The sequence below is a fragment of the Amblyomma mixtum genome, chromosome 8 (genome assembly GCF_055824585.1).
Source record: "Amblyomma mixtum isolate Tamu chromosome 8, ASM5582458v1, whole genome shotgun sequence".
NCBI classification, from domain to species: Eukaryota; Metazoa; Arthropoda; class Arachnida; order Ixodida; family Ixodidae; genus Amblyomma; species Amblyomma mixtum.
This window is the reverse complement of record NC_143019.1, coordinates 65,835,608-65,859,080: the sequence shown is the minus strand read 5'-3', so window position 1 is coordinate 65,859,080 and position 23,473 is coordinate 65,835,608. Positions and strand designations below refer to the sequence as shown.

Below are 23,473 nucleotides of genomic sequence, written 5' to 3'. Positions count from 1 at the left end.
CCTTCACCCACGAAAAGCTCGGCTTTCTTAAGTTTCGGATAGGCAGTTGCCTAAGTGCATTAAGACTGAAGTCATATACATCCAATGTAAGGCACAGCCTCGAATATGCATGGACCCCTACACAACAGATGACACAAAAACTCGAAAAAATCCAATGTCTTGAGGCCCGTTTCATCTTCAATCACTATGGGCGCACTGACTCGCCTTCTGCCATGTTGAAGCTTGCAAATTTGAATCTACTGGTAGATATAAGAAAGAAAGCCCGTCTCAACTTTCTCCAGTCATTATACTACTCCCAACTTCATTCATTCATTCATTCATTCATTCATTCATTCATTCATTCATTCATTCATTTTATTTGTTTTTCACAACATGACGTACACATTGTGAAAGGGGCCAAGAAGAAAAGCCGTTCCTTTACGGCTTGAAAAAAATCTTGGTCCCCCTGGCATTGATGGCAACGAAGCAACACAATCCAGAAACAAATGTACAGAACAAAATGTACAGAAACAAACAAAATTATAACTTGACATTTTTATGAATGATATGGCGACAAGCTCATGGAACGGTCGGGGAATAAAGACAATTATAATGAAACAGTGGCTAAATAACTTGGTATCCGACCCGAGTACTACATCGTCAGAGATTCCACACGAGCTTCCCACCATAAGCATAACTTTAGCCTTAAACCTATTTTTGCGCACATCAATACATATAAGTTTTCTGCAAACTAATGGGTAAATAAAAAAACAACGAATGTACGCAGAAGCAGGAGGGAGTTGGGAGGCAAGTTATGGTTAGGTTAATATCCCTGGTGAAAATCTTTCCCAGCCCAAGTGGTTTATGGAACAATTTCCAGCTGGTTCCAGTCGGAACCAACTGGAACCCAGATGGTTCCAACTGGAACCCACTGGAAATTGTTCCATAAACCAGTTGGGCTGGAAAAGAGAAGGCAAATTGGCAGGGCCCCTCTCCTGCTTGATTGATGGTGATGATGGTAGAAATGCCACTGAGTCGATTGAGTCATTCTAGTCCCAGTATGCCATCGAAGAATCTGCGTCTCTGCTCCATTTTGTCAGCATCCACTGCAGTGGCCGTGTTGTGTTTTTGTTTGCTGGCTGCTCAAGTAGCCTGGTATCTGTTTCAACCTCAAGTAAATCAACATTGTCTGGGATAAGGACTTGCCAAGGGCTGCCTCAAAAATTAGTAGGTCTCGTCGTTATTTAATCACGATGCAAGGACTTTTGTTGTATAAATAAACACGGTGTATGCTATGTCTGGATCTCCTGTAACCATAGGGAACCTGCAATCGTCGGGCGGCGCCACCAGCACGCCGACATCTGCGCCACCAACGGAGAAGTCACCAACCACGCAGGCGCTCCTTCGTGTGTCGGCGCCGTTGCAGCGCCTCTTTTCGTCGTGGCTTCCGACCGTGTCTGTAACGTTACGAACATCCTCAACGTCTCGCCAAAAGTGCGTTTGCTCGAGACGTTTTTTTTTTCTCTCTTTTTGTACTCGGCAGCATCCGGAAAACGATAGCTACCCGCACTGTCGCGGGTTGTCCATTGCGGATTCAAGCCAGTCGACGTCCTCGACGAGTATTTTGCTGGTGTCATAGGCTCCTGCTGCCTCAGCTGTGTGGGAAAAAGCTGATTCGAGGCCAGCAGGTGATGCAGTGGCAACAGGTGATACAGTGGCAGCACGAGGGCCAGATGACCCAGAGTGCCGCTGTTTCCACCTGCCCATTTAATAGAAGCTTTAATGCCACTAAATCTTACTTCTCAGCACACACGGCTTTTGTATTGGTGCACGCACACATTCAGATTTTTTGGTAGGGGCCAACCGCTTCACGGTAAAGCTAAATAAAAAAGACACGCATCCCCAGTTTTCACAGCAAACTTGAGCCCAAGCAGCACATCACAGACAAGCTTACCTGTTAAATCTAGCTAGCTAAGTAGAAGGCGAAGTGGAATGCTTTTTGTACACTCTCGGGATTATTGTAAGTCCAAGGAGAGGGCTCAGTCGGGCTGGTTGGTTGATGTTAATAGACCGATTTCACAAAGCCTACTGCGCATGCGCGCGTTTACCGGAAGTAGCCAGCCGCCATATTGGTTGTAGTCCTTCGTGGCGTCGTCTGCACGACAGCCCACATTACTTTGCGCCTTGACAAGCATTATACCCGGCCGCACTTTCCTCAGTTTCGTTTATTGTGTTGAGCTCTATAAAGGAAACAGAGGCTCCACGGCGAAGTTTCGAGGGGTGTAATGCTGATCGCGGTTGGAGCAGCGCAGAGAGGGTGGTCAGTTGCCCCTTGAAGTGGAGTGAACGCGGTGGCGACGCTGCGCTTGTTACTGGAACCTTGCTTTTTAAAATGCTGCAGGTGACGATGCAAACGCGCTTGACCGCCACTTTCGTTATTTTTGTCAGCAGAATATTTCAACGAATAGCGATGCACGCGATTTAATTAACGTCTTCGGACAGTATTTACATTTCTTGCCACGTCATTTAGCTCTTTCAGTATTCGCTATAGAGGTTGTGCACAGCGTTTGTTGTCTATTTTTTCATCATAGCCCTTGCTGAAAACTGGCCATGAGATAGTTTTTTTTTTATTCACGTAAGCACATAAGTGTACTCACGACGTGCTCGGCGGGTCACCAGCAGGAAAGGTGAGCATTCGAGCGAGCTATGCCGTTTTTCTAAATGTAGATGTGACAAATGCTTGTGTTAAGTGCAAAATGAGAAAAAGAAAAGCCAATTGGGGAGCTTTTGAGTACGTCTAATTAGGGTTTAGGGGGTTTTAATTTCGTGCCCAATAGTTTTATTTTGATTATTGCTACACTAATTACTTTTTTATTTAGGTTAATATAATCTTTTGCCAGGGCGTCTCCAGTACGACTCACTTTCGCTATTTTCGCAGTACGAGTACAGTAGATCGCCCATTTTTTTTCGAAAACAACGGACAAAATATGGGTGATATCCCGGCATAAATAGCATGTGGCTGATACTGGAATCCCACTTATGCTCAAGTACCAGTGAGCAACAAAACGTTAGGAATTATTCTACATTTCTACAGTTTTATAGCCTCGCTTTCTCATTCCGTGAAACAGAGAAAGCATTATCACTAGTATGGCAGCTCGAGACATCACGAGTGAATACATGTATCAAACGAACATTGTGGATTCCTGAATATAACAATAAATCTGAGAACACTTGTTCCCTCACAACCTTGCACCGGGCAGAAATCTCTGCAGAGATGGCTTAACGACACAGCACGAAGGTAAATCCTATCGCCTTCTTGTTAACAATTTAAGGGACCGCCTCAAAGCTGAGCGGCGCTTAAAAGGCATTTCATACAGCTTCAGAACTTGAAAATTTGCCATTTGTCAATGTCCACAGATCAACAGGGACAATACGGCTAAATGCACTGAACAGGACTTATTCACCTGTCTTTCGTGAACAGCTTCTACGGAATGGCTTGGGCACTTATTCTCTTCTATAAAACGGAAAATCCGGGACCCTCTGCTTCGCACAGTTGTCGGAGCTTATGACACTCCTTAGGTGTCCATACTTGTGCCGCAAATGCAGCATTCATGCAGAGAAACATCGTGTGGCGACGCTAATAGGGCTGCTCCTTGCGCGTGCGCCACGCACCGCCATAGCACCGCGGCGACGCGGCCGCCGGCCGGAGTACCACAACTCCCAGAGTGCATCGCGGCAGCGGTGGCGTAGCGCAACTGCTTGTGAAATCGGTCTATTGGTACCACGAAACAGCGCTGACGGATGGGACGAAAGAAGAAGAGACACCACACATGCGCTGAACTAGCAACCAAATGGTTTATTGCGAAAAAAAAAAATTGGGGGGGGGGGGGGGGGGGGGCAATATAAAGCAGCATGGCAAGCCAAAGCAGAAATAGAAAGCAAATGCGGGACGAACATACGGAAGCTATCAATGTATCACTGATTAAGAAAGGCGAGCTCCTGTGGGAATAGAGCCACCGATGGTTGGCTTACACATGTGAAAAGCCTCTGATATCAGGCGCGAGGTCGAGGTGTGATCTCTATCCTTAGCGATGAGAGTGGTTTGGTTCAGAAAAGCCTCACATTCATCGCAATCTGCGGAATGAATGACCATTTTATTTCGGCGTGACTTGCTTTCAGTGTCTTTCGCCTGTTCGCGTAGCCGTTCGTTGACGCACCGTCAGAACTCCGCGATGTGAAAACGGCCACATGAGAATGGGACCTCGTAGAAACCATCTGTCTGTTAGTTGAGCGCATGTGTCTTTCTCTTCTTCTGTCCCGTACGTCAGCGCTGTTTCGTCGTACCAATTAATTACTGTAGGTACATAGCCAGGGTGGCTTTCAAAAATTGTGCTTTCTTCGCCATTCACAAAATGCTTGGAGCACGTCCTCGAATCCCTATTCGGCTGCCAGCTTGAGGATTCCCCAAAACTTAAACGAGTAAAACACGAGTGATTACCATCGATCTGCTGCAACATATGTAGCTAAGTCAGCCAACGAAAGAGTCATTATTAAAAGAAGAAAATGCGCTATGCATACAAATTATTTCTGTGGGTATTATACTGACTTCATACCCCAGTGACAACACTGACGTTCTGTGGACATCCGTGCGATGTCGCAACAGGAGATGCGGATATCCCCAGCAGATCCCAAAATCATCTGGGGACATCCCTTACACATCACTTTGGCCACCTTTTCTGTATCCCACGGAGGTCCACAAAATATCCTTGGGGATATACAGGGGACTCGGCAGGGTCGTCGTGGCTATGGTTCATTTTGCTCTTTAACAGGTATTTCAAAGCGCTAAAACAGCACAGGTCAGTGTACAAATGAACACGTCCATGCAACATGACACTCACAGCGAAGCTTTCTGCTACCTGAAGTGTTTAGGGTGTTTGAAGTGTTATAATAGCAGCAAAATTGTCACATTTTTCTTGTTATATGGGCCCAACACAATCAAAACTGAGACAAAAACACGAGAATATGTCGTGCGCTTCCATCTCAGTCTTTGTCATCTGCATTAGACCCAGCGTGACTTTAAACTGGCTAGCCCAACTTTCTTTGTTTTGTCAGCATTTAGACACTCACAGTATGCTTGAAGGGATGCACTGGAAGCCCATGGGAGGTGTCCAATAAATATGCAGCTGTATGTACCGACATAAACTGCACAGAGTAGCTCCAACATCAAGAAATTTATTTCACTGAATATAGCAATACAATAATGAGTACCTCCTCAGTTAATGCACCAAAAAGAACATTTTTAGAAAGAAACCGTACACAAACTATCTGCCACAAAACGAGTTACAGAAAACTACTGAACACTGCTGCTGTTAAAATGAAGACAACACGCAAACTGCAACCCATCAAAACTTGTTACCAGTATGTTCAATGTGCAGAAGTGGAACATTCCACAGATTTCGTAAAACTTTTCATAGCAGTTTACAGTGTTTTACAATTTACGCTCTACACATTGAGAGAATTATGTTAAATGTTATAAATACAGAAAGAAAATACTAAACACAACCGCATGGTCGAGCTGACCAGCAGTAGCCTTTGGCTGAATGCTAAAAATGTGTGAAATTAACCATACAGAAAAAAAAACCAGTCACACAAGACGACGGACGAGAAGAGTGTGTACACTCTTCTTGTCCGTCGTCTTGTGTGACTGGTTTTTTCCGTTTACAATGTACCAACTGGCCCACATTTCAACCCTTCCGTAACCATACAGAAGCAGAACAAAGTATTTGGAAAATCTTGTTTGTACCTTACACCTACTAGAAATTGCATAATATGCACATGTTATAACCTAGACACCAGAAGTCACAGAAAAATAAAGAGTAAGGAAATATCAACTTGAAAAAGCTTGTACCATGTTCAGCATACACAAACCTTGCTTGTGCCCTGCAGTATACAAAACACATAATACGCCCACATTATACGCTATACAGGCTAGAGATCACAGAAATATACACTAAGGAAATTTCAAACTGCAAGAGCTTGCAGCATGTTCAATATACAGAAGTGGAACAAAGTTTATGCAAACCTTCCTTAAGCCTTGCACACAACAAATTGCATAATATGAACACGTTATAATAGAGACTAGAGTTCACAAAAAAAATACGCACTGCAAGGAAATTTTTACTGAATGCTAGAAAAGCTTGTAGCATGTTCTGCCTACAGAAGTGAAACATATTTGCAAACCTTGCTTATGCGTTGCAGACTAGAACACATAATAGAATGCACACATTATAATACACAGACCAGGGAACCCAAAAAATACACACTGTAAGGAAATTTTGACTGAATGCTGTAAAAGCTTGTAGCATATTCAGCATACTGACTTGGAACAGTTTTTTTCAAACAATGCTTGTGCTTCGCGGACTAGAAATGACGTAAGTGCACTTCATAACCTAACGAGAATACTGCACTCAACCTACCATGAATGGAACAATGATGATGAAAACAGAGCACGTGTCACTGGCATGGAGCTCTGGCAAATCCACCAGGCACAGCAAGAAAGCGCCCCAAAAGAGTACTGAGAGCGCATCTGATGTGTTACCCCAGAAGCAAGCCCATAGATAGCATGCCTGCTCTGACTACAAAGACCTTCAAAGAAAAGTTTTCATTCATAAAATCCCTATTATGAAATTTTCACAAAGCATTTTGGTGTGCAGAGTCCAAATACGTCATTTAATTTCATGTAAAAGTTCCTGTGCGCTTGTCTAAATTTAAATGCTATTCAAGTTCTTATCAAATTTTCAAGAAATTTTGCAGCAGGAAACTTGCTCAAATGCAGGCTATTTGTTTTTTCTTGACATCAGGGATTGAAATAAGGGTACAATTATCATCCTGCTTATCTATCACAAAAACCCTAAAATTCAAGTGCTGAAGGCAGGATGATGATGTTACCCTAACTGCTTTTCGTGCTGTCAAGAAAAATAAATGACAAGCATTTCAGCAAGTTCCTTACAGCAATACTTCTTGAAAACGCTCGACAAAAACCAGCACAACATATTACAGAAGTGCACAAGCACATTTTTCATGAGATTAACTGACATATTTAGGGCAGACACACAAAATTACGTTTCCTGAAGACTCCAGAATTGAAACTTCGTCAATAATAAATTTTGGTTGAAGGCTACCCCCCTCTTAAGCAAGTACCACAAGCTTAAGTGCTACACGTCAGACTCATCTCCAGAATGGCAGAATGCAGGGGCTGCTGCCATAACTCTCGAGGCTGCCACCACAGTTTCAGAGGCTGCCGGATCAGCAGGCAGTGCCGATGTCTGTAGTTTCGTCCTGGAGTTGAATATCAGCTTTGTAACTGAAAGCCGAAAAAAAAACAGCTGTTGCAGTAAAGTTTTTATGAAAACCGGGACAAGGCCACTTAATTTTGCATTCCGGTATGATACCTGACCTGAGTGCGCAATGTGAGAATCTGACATGACACCCGACCACTGCATTAATGCCGTTATATTTTAAATGGGATTAATACGCCTGTCACATGGGCACTGCAAAGGCCTTAGAGAATCGGGGCCCTTCTGCTCAAAGGCACACGGTGCGCGTCTATGCAGCATGCGTAATGTGCCATCGCCTCAACGGGTCTTAGAAGCAAAGCTGGCCATCTGAGACCTTTGAAGCCAGCAGCATTCAAGAAGCTGCGATTGCAGCACCACCACGCTAGAAAACTAACCGCAAAGAGAAAACCTAAGCAGTTCAACAACTTTGAAAACATATCAGATATAAAAAAAGTGCCTAAATCTAGTTTTTGGATGCGTCCTATGTTATGCTAAGATCTCAAGACAGTAAAAATGCAGCAGCAACACCGAGTAAATGGTGCCCAGAGCGATAAACAAACCCTGCTGCTGCTGACGAGAGAAGCTATCACTATTTTTCATGAAGGAAATATCATGAAATAAATTTGTAATTTCTAAGCTCAAAGAATGAATAAAATGCTCCACTCCAGCTTTAAAGATATGCTTCTGCCGCTTTATGCAACTACAACCGTAGGAGCACAAGTGCAGCTGTTCAACATTTTGAGGTGAATGATTACTTGCAGCGTCACTGCTCCTTTGGGGAAACGAGAAACTTTGGCTGGAAAGGCCTTTAAGGACTAACGTGTGACGGAGGTATAAACATGCTTGCTTTTACTTGAAACCACCGCGATAGTCATCGCTCTCAACCGAACCACACGCCGGGGAAGAAGCATTGTCTGGTAGAGTATGACACGGCCTCGCCTCATCATCTGACGGCTCCGCAACAATTTCAGAAACTGAGATTAGGTCTGCTTCTAATGATGCTGGGCATGGTTCACGGGACGCGGTAGCCGCTGCAATACTGCCCGAGACTGCCTCTTTTAACCGGCGCCGAAAAGTCCGCTTCGAGAGAGCAACGCCATACCCTGCGTATTAGCAAGGAACGTCAGCGCTTATAATAGCAAAGAAAACATGCTTACCTGAAGGCACACTCCTGTCCATGCTTGCTGAGAACACGGACAAAGGAAGTCCGAAATTGGCGCGAACAAACAACGCAACGGCGCTAAGGTCTCAACGGCAGCAACAGCGCATAACAGACACGCAAACGGCGCGAAAGGCGAAATAAACAAAGGCTCTATGGACCCAGGCAATGGACAAGCCGTGGCCGTGGCAGTGCAAGCAGCACAAAAAGTGAGAGGGCGCGACCAGCAGGCTAATTTTAGCGAGCTACTACAGCCAACGGCTACACGTCCGTGGCAGATGTGAAACAAATTTGCTCACATTTGAGTAGTGCATAGGCAAGTAACTACTTTTTTTGTACAATTTTTAAGAATCTGAATTTGATTTTGGACATTGCGATGTGCATAATGTGACGTAATTGGCTCGAACACGCGTAGTTTGAAGCCAAGGCAGAAGCCTTGCAGAGCCAAAATGTGGCGACTGGCCGTGGGACTGGCGCTGTGCTTGCACTCAAAAGGGTACCAGACAGTTGTTGCAATCACGAAATTGTGCAGCATATTAATGTTCTGCTGCCTTCAGCTAATGTTGTTTCGGTAGAGCGATGCGGTACTCACGTTGAGTGCTTCGCAGTCGACACTGGAACGATATTTTGTTAATGCAGCCGTCTCCAGCGCGATACATACGTAGTTGATGCGCGCGGAGCCACGATATTTTATGAAACTGGATGCGACGCTAGAAGCTAGCGCATAATCCTGCCGAATAAACTGCAGTGTGAACCAGTGTTTTGTATCGCACGAACTATTGCGGCGATTTTTGCAGGTGGCTGCAAAGTATGTCTACTTGGTAGAATGAAGTGGTCTATTTAAAAGCGAACAAATCTGAAGGCCGTTGGTATGTATACCAAGCAGCTTAACTGCGCAATAAATGTTTGTTTAAAATGTGCTCTAGATAAGTCCAAATGCGGTGTCCAGCGGACGTCATCTGCGGGACATATAAAGCGAGGACATCCGACGTATATCCCAAGGAGGTACGACCAGGGACTAGGATATTCGGTCCTAATTCGGATATCCCTGGGATATGGTGTTTCACTGGTTCACACACACCGTTTTCTCCCCTGCTTGAGTGCGGGAACTATATTTCAGTTTTAAGAATGGACAGCAGATTACGCACTAATAGAATAAGTAGTTCGGGATAATTCGCATGAGTGAACAGCGACAGCGGACATTAAAGGCGCCTGACAGCGCCGGGCACTGGGTGTTTTTTATTGCGTAAGCACCAATTCGATGGGTACCCCCTTATCGTGTTGTCTATTCGCAGCTGGCCTTGGGCGAGCGTTCCTCCCGCGACACTGCCCGCTCATCGCCTTCTACTTGGCACCGGTTCTGACCCGAGAAAAATATTCTCTTGCACGTCCGCAGCTGACCTAGCGCAAGCACTCCGTCTCGCGGCACTGCCCGCTCACTGTCGTCTTCTACGTAGCACAAATCCGTGCTTTCGCACTGATGCAAATGTAGTAAACATCCTCTGCAGTTTTTGTCCACCGGCATGAACCCCACACCACCGCGAAGAGCGTGATGTGTTGAGACAAAATAAATGCCGACCGAAAACGGAGGACGGCTTCTTTCGTAGTAGTTGCGGTGAACATGTCTACGAGTAGTTCGGTCGTCATCCTCAGAAAACAATTTAAACGCCACAAAAGACGAAGAACAGTGCGTCGCGAACTCATGCCAGAGGTCATGGTGCACTTTCTTTATTTCAACAGGACGATATGCCGCCTCGTGCAAACTATCCGTACCCTGACAAAACTGTTACCTGATTGAGCCAGCTGAAAAATGAACCACGTCTTTGGCTACTTTCGTAACGTGCAGAAATTACCGTTTACAAATAGGAATACACTTCCGCGACTCGTCGCACGGCGGTAATCCATTTCTGTCTTCTTGTTTTCTTCCAAGGCTTCGACGGAAAGCTGTACAGCTTCACGCCCGCCGTTCTTTCGCGACTGAGGCAGTCTTTGACAGAGCAATACCTGCGCCCACTTCGCCTCTTTGGCAGGGGTGTGGTTGCACGCTTCCGATGATGCCGTCGAGTCCTCAACTGCAGAAATAGCTGCACCTATTTCGGACGCGAAAGAAAAAAGCCCAGAAATCCCACGATTAGCAACTTCAGCAATGCAAGGCCCGAGCGTGCGACGCCTTCGAGCTTCTTGCGTGGGCCGCTAGAGGGCGCGACCTGTTCGGTCAAACTGCATTGCAGGGTGCCTATAGAGTTGGCTGAAGTGTTTCCTTATGCCATCCACAAGGAAGGTTGCAGTGCTCTTGTCTGTTATGTCTGCTCAAATGAGAGGTGCCGAGGAACATCTAAGAACTCTGAGAAGAGTCGGTCCAAGTTTGCCACACATGACCTGTAACCAGAAGGAGCATACTTGATGTTGCGTGTGGTCTGGAAGAACAGAATTCGTTAAGTAACGAGAAAGAATATATATTGTATTACTGCTTTGGACACTTTCTTCTTTTTTTCGCTCTAGGTGGGAGGCCTCGTCTATTTTAGAGTTGTCTTCTTTCTGCCTCCAGCTACTAAGGGATCTTAAAGGGACACTGAGGAGAAATTGAAGTTGGCTTGTATCGACAGAATACCAGCTCCTGATTACAAAAACGCCACTCATACTGACAACAAAGCTCTTGTAACGTAGAAAAGAGCAAGAACCAAAATACAGGTATCGCCGCCACAGGCCAAACTCGCAAGTACAAGCGTGATGACGTCATAGGACAAAACAGTGTTGCTAGAACCAGTGGTTCTAAAAACACTAGAACACGAAAAGCCATGGATCACTGAGGCGCAGCCAATGCATGCGCAAATCTCCTTGACGTCGCCAGATGGTGCCACGTACCCAGCAGCTACGTGCGCGCCTGCAGCATCGGGACCAATCAGCGGCTGCTCACCGGCGATAGGCGGGCTCCCGGTATTCCGCTAACGGTAACAAGGTACACGGTATGCTAAAGGTGTCTATTTGCTAGAACTTCATTGACGAGTTCAAGAACGGGATCCATCGTAACGCTGGCAAAACGCCGGTGCAAACGTAAACGAAGCGATGGTAGCGACGGCCGCAATAGTCGATAGATGCCTTCAACGTGCGGCCGGCGGTAGCTTTCTTTTCGGCTGCTGCTAGGCCACACTGCTGGCCGCTAGAAATCACGGAGTCTGCGTTACGTCATGTGCATGTCACGTCATGTGCGCATCACGTTTCACGTCACTTAGTCCTGTGTCGTCATAAGAGAATCCCAAGTTTGAATCAGAGCGGCGGGAAAAACTTTTTCAACTTCGAATCCAAATTTCTTAGAAATAAATGCATCTTTCGTTGCCGGCCAAGTGGCAACAAAGCCATGAAATGCCAAACTATCAGATTTTGCTGTAAAAAAAATATTAATAGAGCTCTCCTCACTGTCCCTTTAAACAGTTTGGCACTTGTCTTGATTGCTTTGCTTTCTGAGTACACAAGTGAGATCAGGTCGCACCAAAATTTTACTGAACTCAAAATATGTGAAAATTGCTTTGTGTTGCAAATACCGTGAATATTTTTGCCCAGTGTGCAAAATTACACATACAGCCCGCGTCAGTATACAGCCCTTGTCAAACATATACAGCCGAACAGGTTTGCTTCTGAGTTGTTTAGCCGGGCTTCCTAGCTTATCTAGCAGTCCAAAGCTTGGGAAGATTGAGGACTCAAAGCCATTACTCTTTCGAGAGATTGCAGTCGCTGCAGGCCGCACCCGTGGGCTGTATACTTTTGACGGGGGGTGTGCAAGTACGTGTATTTATAAGTACATTTAAGCTTTTTGCAGCATATGCACACATCTTAATGGGACTGTTGGATTCTTGGCAGAGAAAGCATAAATGAATTATTCTACATGCTTAAGAATATTTCAAAATCACAAAGGTACTGGTACTGACTTGCTGTTTCCTTGGTAACAATCGTTGTTGCTAAGTCAGAAATAATGGTATTTTATATAAGAGATCTTTTGATGTATTTGTGTAGTATACTTCCCATCACTTTTATCAATTCAATTTGGTGTATCATCATCATCATCATCATCATCAGCCTGACTACACCCACTGCAGGGCAAAGGCCTCTCCCATGTCTCTCCAATTAACCCTCTCCTTCGCCAGTTGCCGCCACTGTATCCCCGCAAACTTCTTAATCTCATCCGCCCACCTAACTTTTTGCCGTCCCCTGCTACGTTTGCTTTCTCTTGGAATCCACTCCGTTACCCTTAAGGACCAGCGGCTATCTTGCCTTCGCATTACATGCCCTGCCCAAGCCCATTTCTTCCTCTTGATTTCAACTAAGATGTCATTAACCCGCGTTTGTTCCCTCACCCACTCCGCCCGCTTTCGATCTCTTAACGTTACACCTATCATTTTCCTTTCCATAGCTCGCTGCATTGTTATTAACTTAACCCTCTTTGTTAGCCTCCACGTTTCTGCCCCATAGGTGAGTACCGGTAAGATACAGCTGCTGTATACTTTTCTCTTCAGGGATATTGGTAAGCTATCGTAAGATATTGGTGTATAGAGCACTTAAATGGAGCATTACCGCAGTGTAAAGAAAAGCATTTCCTTGCTGCTTTGTTAAAATGAGCAAAAAACCCTAAATGTAATCTCTCCTTTCATAGTCTCTGGAAAGGACATGTGCTGTGTGTTGACTTCACATGCATCTTTGCCACTGACACCACAATACTACAAGTTTTTGTTGCTCTGTGTATGGCATGGCAGTGGCAAAATTTTATAACTGCCCCAGTCTTTTGGAGCAGTCTGCACTGGCACACCTCTTGGCTTTGTCGTTACTGCTGGCAAACCGTGATGCAAGACCCAATGAGAATTCTTTTTTGCGCACACAAAGACGTCACAATAAGACGAGAGAGACAGGACGGAGCGCGACCTGTCTCCCCTTCATATGCAGACGGGACGTTGCATTAATAAGCGTCTTCAAGAGCGCAGAAACTCGACTTCGCATTGTGGGCAGCACCTAGCAAGACACTGCCAGTTTTGTGAAAAGAAGAAAAAAGATAAAGAACAGTGCACGCCACTTTTCACGCATATGAAGATTATTGAAGCCTTGCACATTGTTAGTTGTGGGACTGATATGTTAGTGAGGCATCAATACATCTGCAAAAGAAAGAGCTTCACTTTCTTGGTTTGATAAGATGATTTCGTTGGGTGTGGTGCTTTGAGTGTTTGTCGCGCATGCGTTTTGTTTTTGAAGGAAAGGAGTTTTACTCCAATAAATCAGTTGTTGGTCTGAGCTCGTCCTGTTTGCTTCTCTCCTGTGTCTTGTCCCCTGCTCAGTTTTATGTTTTGTAATCAATTAGATGAGCTGGCTTTAAAGAATATTGCCGCAAAGTATTGTAATATTTGTTTGTTCATGCTAGAAGCCGTCAGCACACGGCTTATACTGCACAAATTCAGATTGGACACTGGCAACAATAAGAAATATTTTGTCAAGAAATATTTAATACAAGCCTGAGTGGTTCTCCGGAGCTTGAGCCAAGTGAATTCGGTATGGTGACTTCTCAGAAATGTTCGTAGGCCCTCAATTATTTATTTATTGTAATACCCAATGCACAAAAAAATGGCATTAGAGTGAGGGGGAATAGTAAATCATACAAATGAAAACAGGCAGCAAACTGCTGTGAAAACAATGCAACCGGGCAGGAGCAAAAGATTTACAGAAATGAAGCAAGCGAATCATGGGACATAATCAACACTACCTCTTCAAATAGCCTATTTCAATCTCTTATACACCTTGGGCAAAAAAGTGTTTTAAACGTGTCAGGTCTACCGGTCAAATCGTAGGAAAACATACTAGGAACATGGATATACTTATCATGGTTTATGCCAGTCTTGCAATGGTAAATGCTGTGGAAAAATTTATAGCGACTTTCGAGCATTTTTCTAGCAACTGCCATCCCAAAGCGCTTTTTGCACATGAAACGCTAAAGTTCCTGCTATAAAATTTTGAGATATATTGCACAGCCATTCTTTGTACCCTCCCCAGTTTGTCTATATCTGCTTTATACCAAGGATCCCATACCAGAGCAAGCATAGTCTAAAACTGAGTGAACATTAGCTTTGAAAAGTGACTCCTTTACAAGCTTTTCCTGTTGCATAGTCTGCATGACGTTGCCAGCTTAGGTTAGAGATGATGCATATGCCGAGGTATTTGTGTTCCGATACAGAAGAAAGGTGCGTTCCATTAATTCCATAAATGAATTCGTGCATTTTTCCTTTTTCATGATGTCCATAAATATCCATAGGTTTTTGAAGATGTTATAACTGTACTTAAGGCTTTTGCTCTTCAAATGATGTCGCCTACTTTCTTGGCTGTCTGACAAGCGCTGATGGAGCATCATGTGCTTGTTCAAGTGTGTAAGTTGAATCATACATTTTTTTCAGCAGCTCACAGTCTTCAAGGGAATAGGCTCAACTCACCAATGGATGAGTGAAATAAATTAATACCTAAGCTATCCTTTGTTATAATACTTCTGCCACAGCTCCTTACACTTTTCACTTGGCCAAAGAATACATCAACACAGTCATGATTCAAAGCCACTACAGTAATAAGCTTTTTCACCCTGAACGGTGTCACGGGGATAAAAATTTGCTGTGCTCAAGACAAAGACACTGCAGTGGTGGCTTAGTTTCAGGTCAGCCTCTCTATATGCAGGATGTGCTGGATTTGGATTGTGGTATTACTAACAACCAAGTGGCTTTTGTTGCATGCTAAGATGTCCCTTGGGCAGGTGGTCGACTCCCTAAAGGTGTAGTATTTGCAAAAATAGTGTCCAATCTTTCTCTGCTTCATTGCACAGGTGTGCTATGTGTTTCTTCTGTCTAGTGCTGATTATGACGTCATCGGTGCTGATGGTTAGTGCTTTATCTAACTGGCACCCCTGCAGGCTGAAGCAGTAGTACAGGATGGACATGGCACTTGTATTAAACATTTTTTAATACACGTCTCTAGGATAAACTTATAGCTCGCAAGGAATGAAATTTCGCATTTTCTGTAGAATACGCATTTAGTTTGGTGGAGGGAATGTCTCCTGTGATAGCTCTCTGAATTGCTTTTTTAGCAAGATTAATCGCTCATTGCATATCGCATCGTATGCAGTCATTAGATACGGTATCAGCCAAATTGTCATACCTACATAGTAATGTGTGGTAGTCGGACCTTACTTTTCATTTTAGATTTGGAGGTTATATCACCTCCTTATGAAATTTGCAGGAGTTGCCCTTGAAAAATGGTTTTCCAAACTGCAAAGTAGTTCATTGTCTTAGGAATTGTCTCTAAATAAAGGGAACCATTTTTTTTTTTTTTTTGCAATTGTCGTGTTTCTATGTTCTTGTACATTCGTTGCTTTCAGGGTGTCATATTTGCATTTTTGAAGCCAGGTTATCTGACATCTTGGGTTTGATTCACTAGACATCATTTTTTTTAATATGATAGTCCTCCATCTTTTATTCCCATTTTTTTTCCTTACAGGTAGATGGGAATATCTTGAGAACTCCTCAATGTGCGCAACTCATTTGTAAAGGTAGTAGCAAGTCTTCAGTCATCACGCATACGGCTGTATAATTCTTAATTTTTTCTTTCATTCCAGCTACTTTACTTTTTATGATTTATACGGGTGATTAGGGTTCAATAAACTGCATATGGTAATGTCTCCAAGCGCGTGTTCCTAAGGTGCCGAAGAGCATCAAAAGCAAAAAAAAAAAGTGACGCTATGCATTCTGGGTAGTCCGCCATCTTGTCGTCCTAGACAGCAGCCGACGCAGGCAGCGCACGTTGGTTTTTACAGTCGCGTAGTGCGTGCAACAGTGCTGGCGTTATGGTGTACTGTGCTGTTGTGGGCTGCACCAGCAGAACCCAAAGCAAAGTGCAGAAACTGAAGACAGGACAGGCCGACTGCAGGTTCTTCAGGATCCCAAAAATACGCCTGCACGAGTGCGAGAAGGCAAAGCAGCTTTCAGAACGACGCCGACGCGAGTGGCTGGCACGTATTAACAGGCGTGAGACTGACGCCAATCCAGACAAGTACCAAGTCTGTGCACTCCACTTCGTTTCAGGTGCGTACAACGATCTCTGACATACTGCGAGTTTGTTTTTTACTTCTGCACCCGCGTTTTACGCTTTGCAAAACAGGCACCTCGCGACGCGTCTCTTGTAGTTTGAAAGTTAGGAACTGCTGCCGAAACTGATCACTCTTGGTTACACGCCTACATTTTATTTTCTAGGTCAGCCGTCGAAACTTTTCGACGATTCCAGCCCCGACTGGACCCCATCGCTGCACATGGGTTATGCCTTAAAAACCCCAGATCAGTCGCGCTATCATCGTCGCAAAGCACGATCCTATCGCCAATTCAGTTCTGCTGGTAAGCCCGCTTTGTTTTCTACAATGAAAAATCGTGTTTGCCTTCATTCTGCATCTCGACTTTTTTTACAACGGCGACGAAATGAATTAGTACTGCACGAACAAACAAAAAAAGTTTTATGTCCTTACCTGTGTTTTGAGGATCACGGTGTCGGCTACGACTGTTTTCATTCATGGCTCGCGTACCACTTGTGAGGAAGTTGTGCCCTTCCAAAGCTTTCCTGGCTTTAAGCTGCTGCCGAGTAACAAAACTGGTTCTCAGAACTAGAAATTCGTGAATATCGGCAATGTCGACGGGCGGCCACAAGTTGAAATCGAGAGTGCAGTCGTCCGCGCGTAGCGTGTATGGGTCCACACCACACTGTTCGGTTTTCTCCTCGTAGTGCGCCCGATCTTTCGGGCAATGTCGACGCGTAGGTCTCTGACGAAACTGCCGACATCTTCTAAGTACGCCGGGGCGGCGCATATGCAACCCCTTGTTTGTTTTGATGACTGTGGAAGTCGATACGGCACCGCGTCAAAACATCTGCCTGGCCTGGCTGCGTCGGCTGCTACAAAGGACGACAAGATGGCAGACTACCCAGAATGCATAGCGTCGCAAAGCTCTCAGCAAGTCTTCAGTCATCAGGCGTACAGCTGTACAATTCTTTATTTTTCCTTTCATCCCAGCTACTTTATTTTTGGTGATTTATACGGGTGATTAGGGTTCAATAAACTGCATGTGGTAATGTCTCCAAGCGCGTGTTCCCAAGGCGCCGAAGGGCATCAAAAGCAAAAAATTATATAATATACCTTTAACGGTTCAAATTCTGACGAACTATATCTTTAGGTTAACGCCATTTTTAGGCTTCAAAATAGCTTTAATGTCGCACTGTCTGAACTTACTGCTCCACGGGCTTATTTTATTTTTCTCTTCGTTGGCTTTCCCGCAAACCACATCTCTAGATCTCAGGTTACCGGAAGTTAAACATGGGCTCCCGGAAGCTGCGTCGTGCGCTCGACTCTGGCTGTTACCGTAAACTGAGTACTACTCCCCATTTTCTCGTAAACCCTAAGAACTTGGGACTTTGGCTGTATTACATTTTTATTACTGCAAATTTTCCGTCGACATTGAATTTTTTGCTATTATAAATGAATCACGCTTTTTTCTTGCGACAAAAATGGTTGTTTTTGGCGGCACAACCGGGGACGGGTGAGGAGCGGCGCCTGTCGGAAGAGCCAACGCTGCTACGTACACAAGGATACAAGCCAGCAGAGCATCACACGAGGTGGAACAACTTTAGGAATGTTTTGCCGCTTTCGTCGAACCGTTTTGCTGTAAGTGCTCAACATGTTTTCCTTGCGCCTTGCCGCTGCCGATAAACCGTTCACGAGCCAAAATAATGTCACAGTAATCGAACGGCGCCGTAGGCAGCGGTTGCCCCCAAGCTCTCACATGTGGGTCGAGGCTTAAATGTTGATCGCACCCCCCCCTTCCAAACAACATTTCTCCCCTTTCGATGATCGAGCTATTAAAAGCGTCAGCTCTTGCCCGTTTTGCCGCTGTCCGTGATCCAACGGACAGCGGTTGACACGCGAGCGTGTAATTTACTCGCGATTTGTCGCCTTCACTGCTTTTTGAGAGTAGTCGGTCTGCACATCCGTCCCGAGTGAAGTCTAGCTGCACTAGTGTGTTTACGAGCTGCCGGTACGCGATCTCCGAAGGTCAAGCTAATAGAAAGCGTCGAATCTGGTCCGAATGTGTGTCCGTGGCTTACCACGATCGCCAACCAACGCGAGTTAGGTCGAAGTCGCCTCTGCCGAGAGTCAGCGCCGGCGTAACTTCCCACACCACCGCCTCATTGAGTGTAAACATTTCCTGTTCAGTAAAAATCCTTCCTGAGCAACGACGATCACGAAGCAAAAAAATAAACGCCTCCGTGTGAAGAGTCTTTCTCCAACTGCCTCTTGACCGCGAGGAAAGGGGGGGAAAAAATATGTATACGGCATGCTGCACGCAGCCTTAGCGAAGGCGTTAACTGGCGTCGGTTACAGCTGTTCCGATCTGTCGGGGCTAAACTACGGCGCTCGCATGCGGTCTCGCTTCTTTTCGGTTGATCGGGCTGCGTCGCCACAACCTTGCCTTCTCCGTGGTGTGTGGACCCGCCGCAAGACGCGTTGGTGGGTTGCTTGCGCAATGAACCAGCCCTATGGCGTCTCCATGTGACCTGATGATAATCGAGGCGACAACGTCCCGCTGCTGTGCTACGACGGTCGAGCCTCGCTCGTGAGAGCGTAGATAGAGGGACAATTTGGACGCGATTACTCGCGACTGGGTCGGTCCTGGGCCTTCTTCCCTTAACGTGTCGACATCTTTAAAAGACTAATCAACCGCATTTTATTTTCTGGCATTTCGTTACGTTCGCAGAGGTAAGTGGTGGTCGAGAGAGTTTTCGGCGTTGCTGGCTGACTCGCAGGATGTTGACATCTCCGGTCTTTGATTTGCAGCTTGGTAAATGTCAGGTGGTGCTTGTATTGTGAATGTGCGCGAACGTAACGAAGTTCGACGTTCGTTAACTGGCATCGGGTCCGGTACTGACGCCACGTGTTTCTCTTCTGGCGGTTTAAAAGCAAAAAAAGTAAGCCGGCCCGTGACTTTGGAAGCGTTCACACGTGATTGTCGTCTGCAACTTGCCGGGTTTATTTTGGGGATGATGCGCATTGTTGACCCCTTTTTGCATTAATAATGGGGTGCGTGCGTGCCGGAGCGTGGTTGTTAGCCGGCAGTGCGTGCTGGTCTGGCGAGCGCCACCCATGATTTGGCCTTCCTCCAATCGGCGAAGCCCTTGCGAGGCGTCGTGACTGGAGAGGCCGCGTGGCGCGCTTGAAGAAGCGTCCGAAATTGTCCTGCCACGGCGCGTTAAAAAGCAACGGGTCGAGCTCATGCTGCGCTGCGTTTTTCGGGACAAGAAAAAGAGAGTGTGCGGGTGTAAACGAGCGGGGCCGACGGGGTGTGTGTGTGTGTGAGTTCTTGCGGTGGCTTCCCCCGCGGGGCAAGCAGTTAGTGTGAGGGAGAGAATGGGAACAACAGAAAAAAGGTCTTGCTCGCTCTTTTGCGCACCGGCGGTGCTTTTGTGGCAACAAGCGTCTTTTTCCGGCGTCCGCCATCTTTGGTTGCTATGGGAACGGTGACGCGCCCGCCGTCTCTCTCTCCGCAGCTCTTGCCTTCGTCGTCGTCGTCAGCTTTCGCCTAGCGATGCTTCTTTTCTTTTTCCATATCTTTTTGTCTCTTCGTCACTATCGCTGCCGGTTTGTCGAAAGCAGTCCCCCTCAGACTATTTTGCTCTTCGGAGAGTGCCTAGCATTTCCTGAAAAGCGAGTCTTGTCGCTAGATTGTGCGCGCGTGCGGGCGTTGCATGCCGTCGATGCCGATTTCCTGCTCTTCTCTGCTCGCCTCAGCGGGAAGGCAGGTAGTATGTACTAGCGGGCTTGGCCGATAGGACTGTAGCCTATCCGGGATGCTGTCGTAAGCGGCTCTAAACCTTTCTTTTCTTCACTTTTCGCTGCCTATCTATCGACTTGCGCCCAGGACGGTTTTAGCTCCTGTCGCTCCCACACCCTCCACCCCTTCCCAGCTCTTTCCTGGCGGTGACGGACATTTCACCCACATTTTCGCCCTCGTTCGCGCCGCGACCAATTAGACTCTCGCCTTAATACCATCGCACCTCGTTTGAATTTGCATGAGCTGGCAACCGCCTCCGGTGTTCTTCGAATCGCTTCGTCTTGTAATTGCGTCGAGACGCAGGGATTGCGTGTGCCGGTTACAGGTGTACTGCTCCAGGAGATACGTTGCCCTTCTCAAACGGCGGCAGTGTTTATCGTGTTGCGCGGTCTGCCAACAGCTCGTTGTGCAAATGGTGCGGTCATCAGACGACTCTCCCCGCGTCGTTCTTGCTCTACCATCGGCGTCCGTGCGATTCCGCGCACTGATTCCTCCTCCCATTTTCCCTCTCAATGAGGACGGGGATTTCCCTTTTGTTTTGTTTTTTTGCGTTTTTATGAGAAGAGGCGCAATTATAGCCCCCCCTCCCTCTCTCCGTTTATACCGGTACCCCCACCCTCGTTCTCGTTCAAGGCTCACTGAAACTGAAAGTTGGCTTCATCGTGAAAGTCATCGTTTTCTGCGTCCTCACTTCCTCATGTACCTTGTACCTTGCACTGCAGCTGCTCAGCAGCTTCTACCTCCTCATTCGCCTTCCCTCCAGCGCCGCGTAGGTGGTTGCCAGGGTAACGGTCATTTGCGCGCTTTGGATTGGTCGATCCTCTTCGCGGGCTGTGGCGAGGAGTCGTCTCGCTTTGCGTGCTTTGTTTGTTTGTTTTTTTACCTTCGTTTCTCTTCCTTTTATTATCTCTCGTTATTCCCTCCCTGGCATCTTTGGGCCGCTGGACTTCTGCATAGCGAACTGAGCACACCGCGAACCGGCGGAATCTCCCCTCTGACCGGCCGGTTGGTGATCGTGCCGGAGGTGGTTCCGTGCTCCGTCGAGTGCCGTCTCGGCGCTGTGCCCTCAGGGCTTCGAGTGGCTGGGAGGGTGAGGCCAGGCGAGCCGCCTTGAAATTAGGCGCTCTCCTAAGGTGGCGTGCTCAGCGAACTTCTCACGCACGACAGCACGCGGCGGCTGCACGCGGAGCGTTAATTAAACTCTTCTTCTCTCGCATACCCCCCCCCCCCCCCCTCCCACACACACACCTCTTGTCGTAACCTTGTAATGTTGGGTCGACTGAGTGTTCAAGGATCGAATGCGGCCCTCGCGTTGCTCTTCTGCCGTGCGCCGTGCTAGCGTGGCGATTCACTGAGAGGCTGTGTTGTCAAAGCCCCTCCACACTTGGGTCAACTCGCTAACGCAGCAGGTGTTGCCCGGAGACGGTGACTTCGGGTGTCGTCAGGCTGCAAGATCCATGCCTTCTGTGGAAATACCAGTGTTGTCGTGAAGATGACAGCAGGTTGCCGTTGTTCCAGATTCGATTAGATTAGATTATGCCGTTTCTTTGGCATTACGCGAACAATGCACGAATACCCAGGCGCAGTTAAAAAGATCCCTTCGATTCGCCTGCACTCCCTGCACCAGCTCTGTAAAGTTCTGCGGCCGTGCCTTGGTGATGCCGCGAGCGTGCAGCGCCAGTTCCTGCAGTTCAAGTGCAGCTTGACGCTGGCCTGTTCCAAAACAAATGGTCGAGTGCAGGCCTGCTGGTCGTCTGCTAGCCTTGGCGTCACCACCAAATTGCAGCCAGCAGCGTGGCGCCCATATCAACGGCCGCCAACATCCCGAACCGCGTGAATAATTTTCAAACAGCACATCGCAGCGAAGTGTTGCCATGAATCAGCCTTGATGCAACCTCGCGGCGGCTAAGTGAAACGCACGTGTGTTCTTTATTGAACATGACTGAGGTGTGCGCGCGCCAACTTCCATGTTGAGCAGTTGTTGCAACAACGTGCATCATGCTGCGTGCATGTGTTTACTTTTTAGTTAACTTGACCAGCTTCGAGGGGTGTAATAACTTTATTAGTCCAAAGGAAACACGGGTGACGGGTGCGTCGAGAGCACGGTGGTCAAGAGATGCAAGGTGCCGGTCATGGTTGCCATCCCCACCTCCATTGCCGCCTTCTCGGGTGGCCAGTCTTGTTCCATCAGAGTCGGGCACATGCACCGTTCTCATTGACCAGTGGAATAATTTGAGTATCTCCACCGTTTATCGCGAAGCGCAGGTCATCATCGCGCAAACCATCGTCTGCTTCCATGGCAGCTGCAGCTGCACCATTTCGGCACCGACCACTCAGGAGGTGCACGGTTTTGCTGAACTTTCCTGAACTAGACCTGCACAATGTCTGCACTTTTTTGAAACGAATGGCGTCATGCAGACGGCGCCATCTTGCACCGCTGGAACGAATGGCGAAGGGCAGCACGCAACACTGCGATAACCAGTTCACTAGTGCAGGCGAATCGAATGGACCTAAAAAGAAGAAAGATTTGCTTTGCAGCTTTCTCGGCATTCGTACTTTTCTCTCAGGCTGAACTTGCGCGCTCCGGGGGCAGCCTTGACGATTATTTGGGGTCACCGTTATCTGCGGGTAGTCGTAGTGGATCGGCAGGACCGACGGTTCGGCGTCGGCTAACACATGTAATATTGTCACACCACATGATAGTGACGACACACTGACGTACACACGCACACTAATACGGAATCGCATGATCCTCTTCTGAACAATGGTAGCGGAGCATTTGCCTCGGTCGCCTGCTCAACAATGAAAGAGTGCCATCTGCGGTCACGTAAGCCAGACACGCGGTTTCTTGACCTCAGTTTTGGTAGTTACGTGCGGCTGTCGCGCCCGGCGACTAGTAGCCAAATTGCCGATGAGCGCAGATCCCAAACGGCAGTATGACACGCGATGAAAACATGCTTGCGGAGCAGGAGCTCGTCTGCTACATGCACCTCAAGCAAGGCGCCAGTGCATACCTTGGGTTTCTAGAATGCCAGCATTAAGGCCCCCCACTCACAGATTTTGCCAATCTTTGAAGATTGCTTGACCTTGAAAACCTACGTGCTAGCACACCT

At 46.8% G+C, this 23,473-nt stretch overlaps 1 protein-coding gene and 1 long non-coding RNA gene across 2 annotated transcripts in view; one reads left to right on the top strand and one right to left on the bottom strand.

Annotated features, from left to right (window-relative positions):
* Positions 1 to 5,668: 5,668 nt before the first annotated feature.
* Positions 5,669 to 8,627, bottom strand: LOC149332777 (uncharacterized). The gene is made up of 2 exons (XR_016285261.1): positions 8,474 to 8,627; positions 5,669 to 7,342 (listed from the first exon to the last, which is right to left on the bottom strand). It is a non-coding gene; the product is annotated as an uncharacterized LOC149332777 (long non-coding RNA).
* A 9,443-nt stretch (positions 8,628 to 18,070) lies between these two features.
* The window catches only part of LOC149332776 (uncharacterized), a 65,102-nt gene continuing 59,699 nt past the window's right edge, over positions 18,071 to 23,473 (top strand). The window contains exon 1 of the mRNA XM_089558358.1: positions 18,071 to 18,196. The gene's annotated coding sequence lies outside the window, so the exon portion shown is untranslated. The remainder of the gene's footprint in view (positions 18,197 to 23,473) is intronic.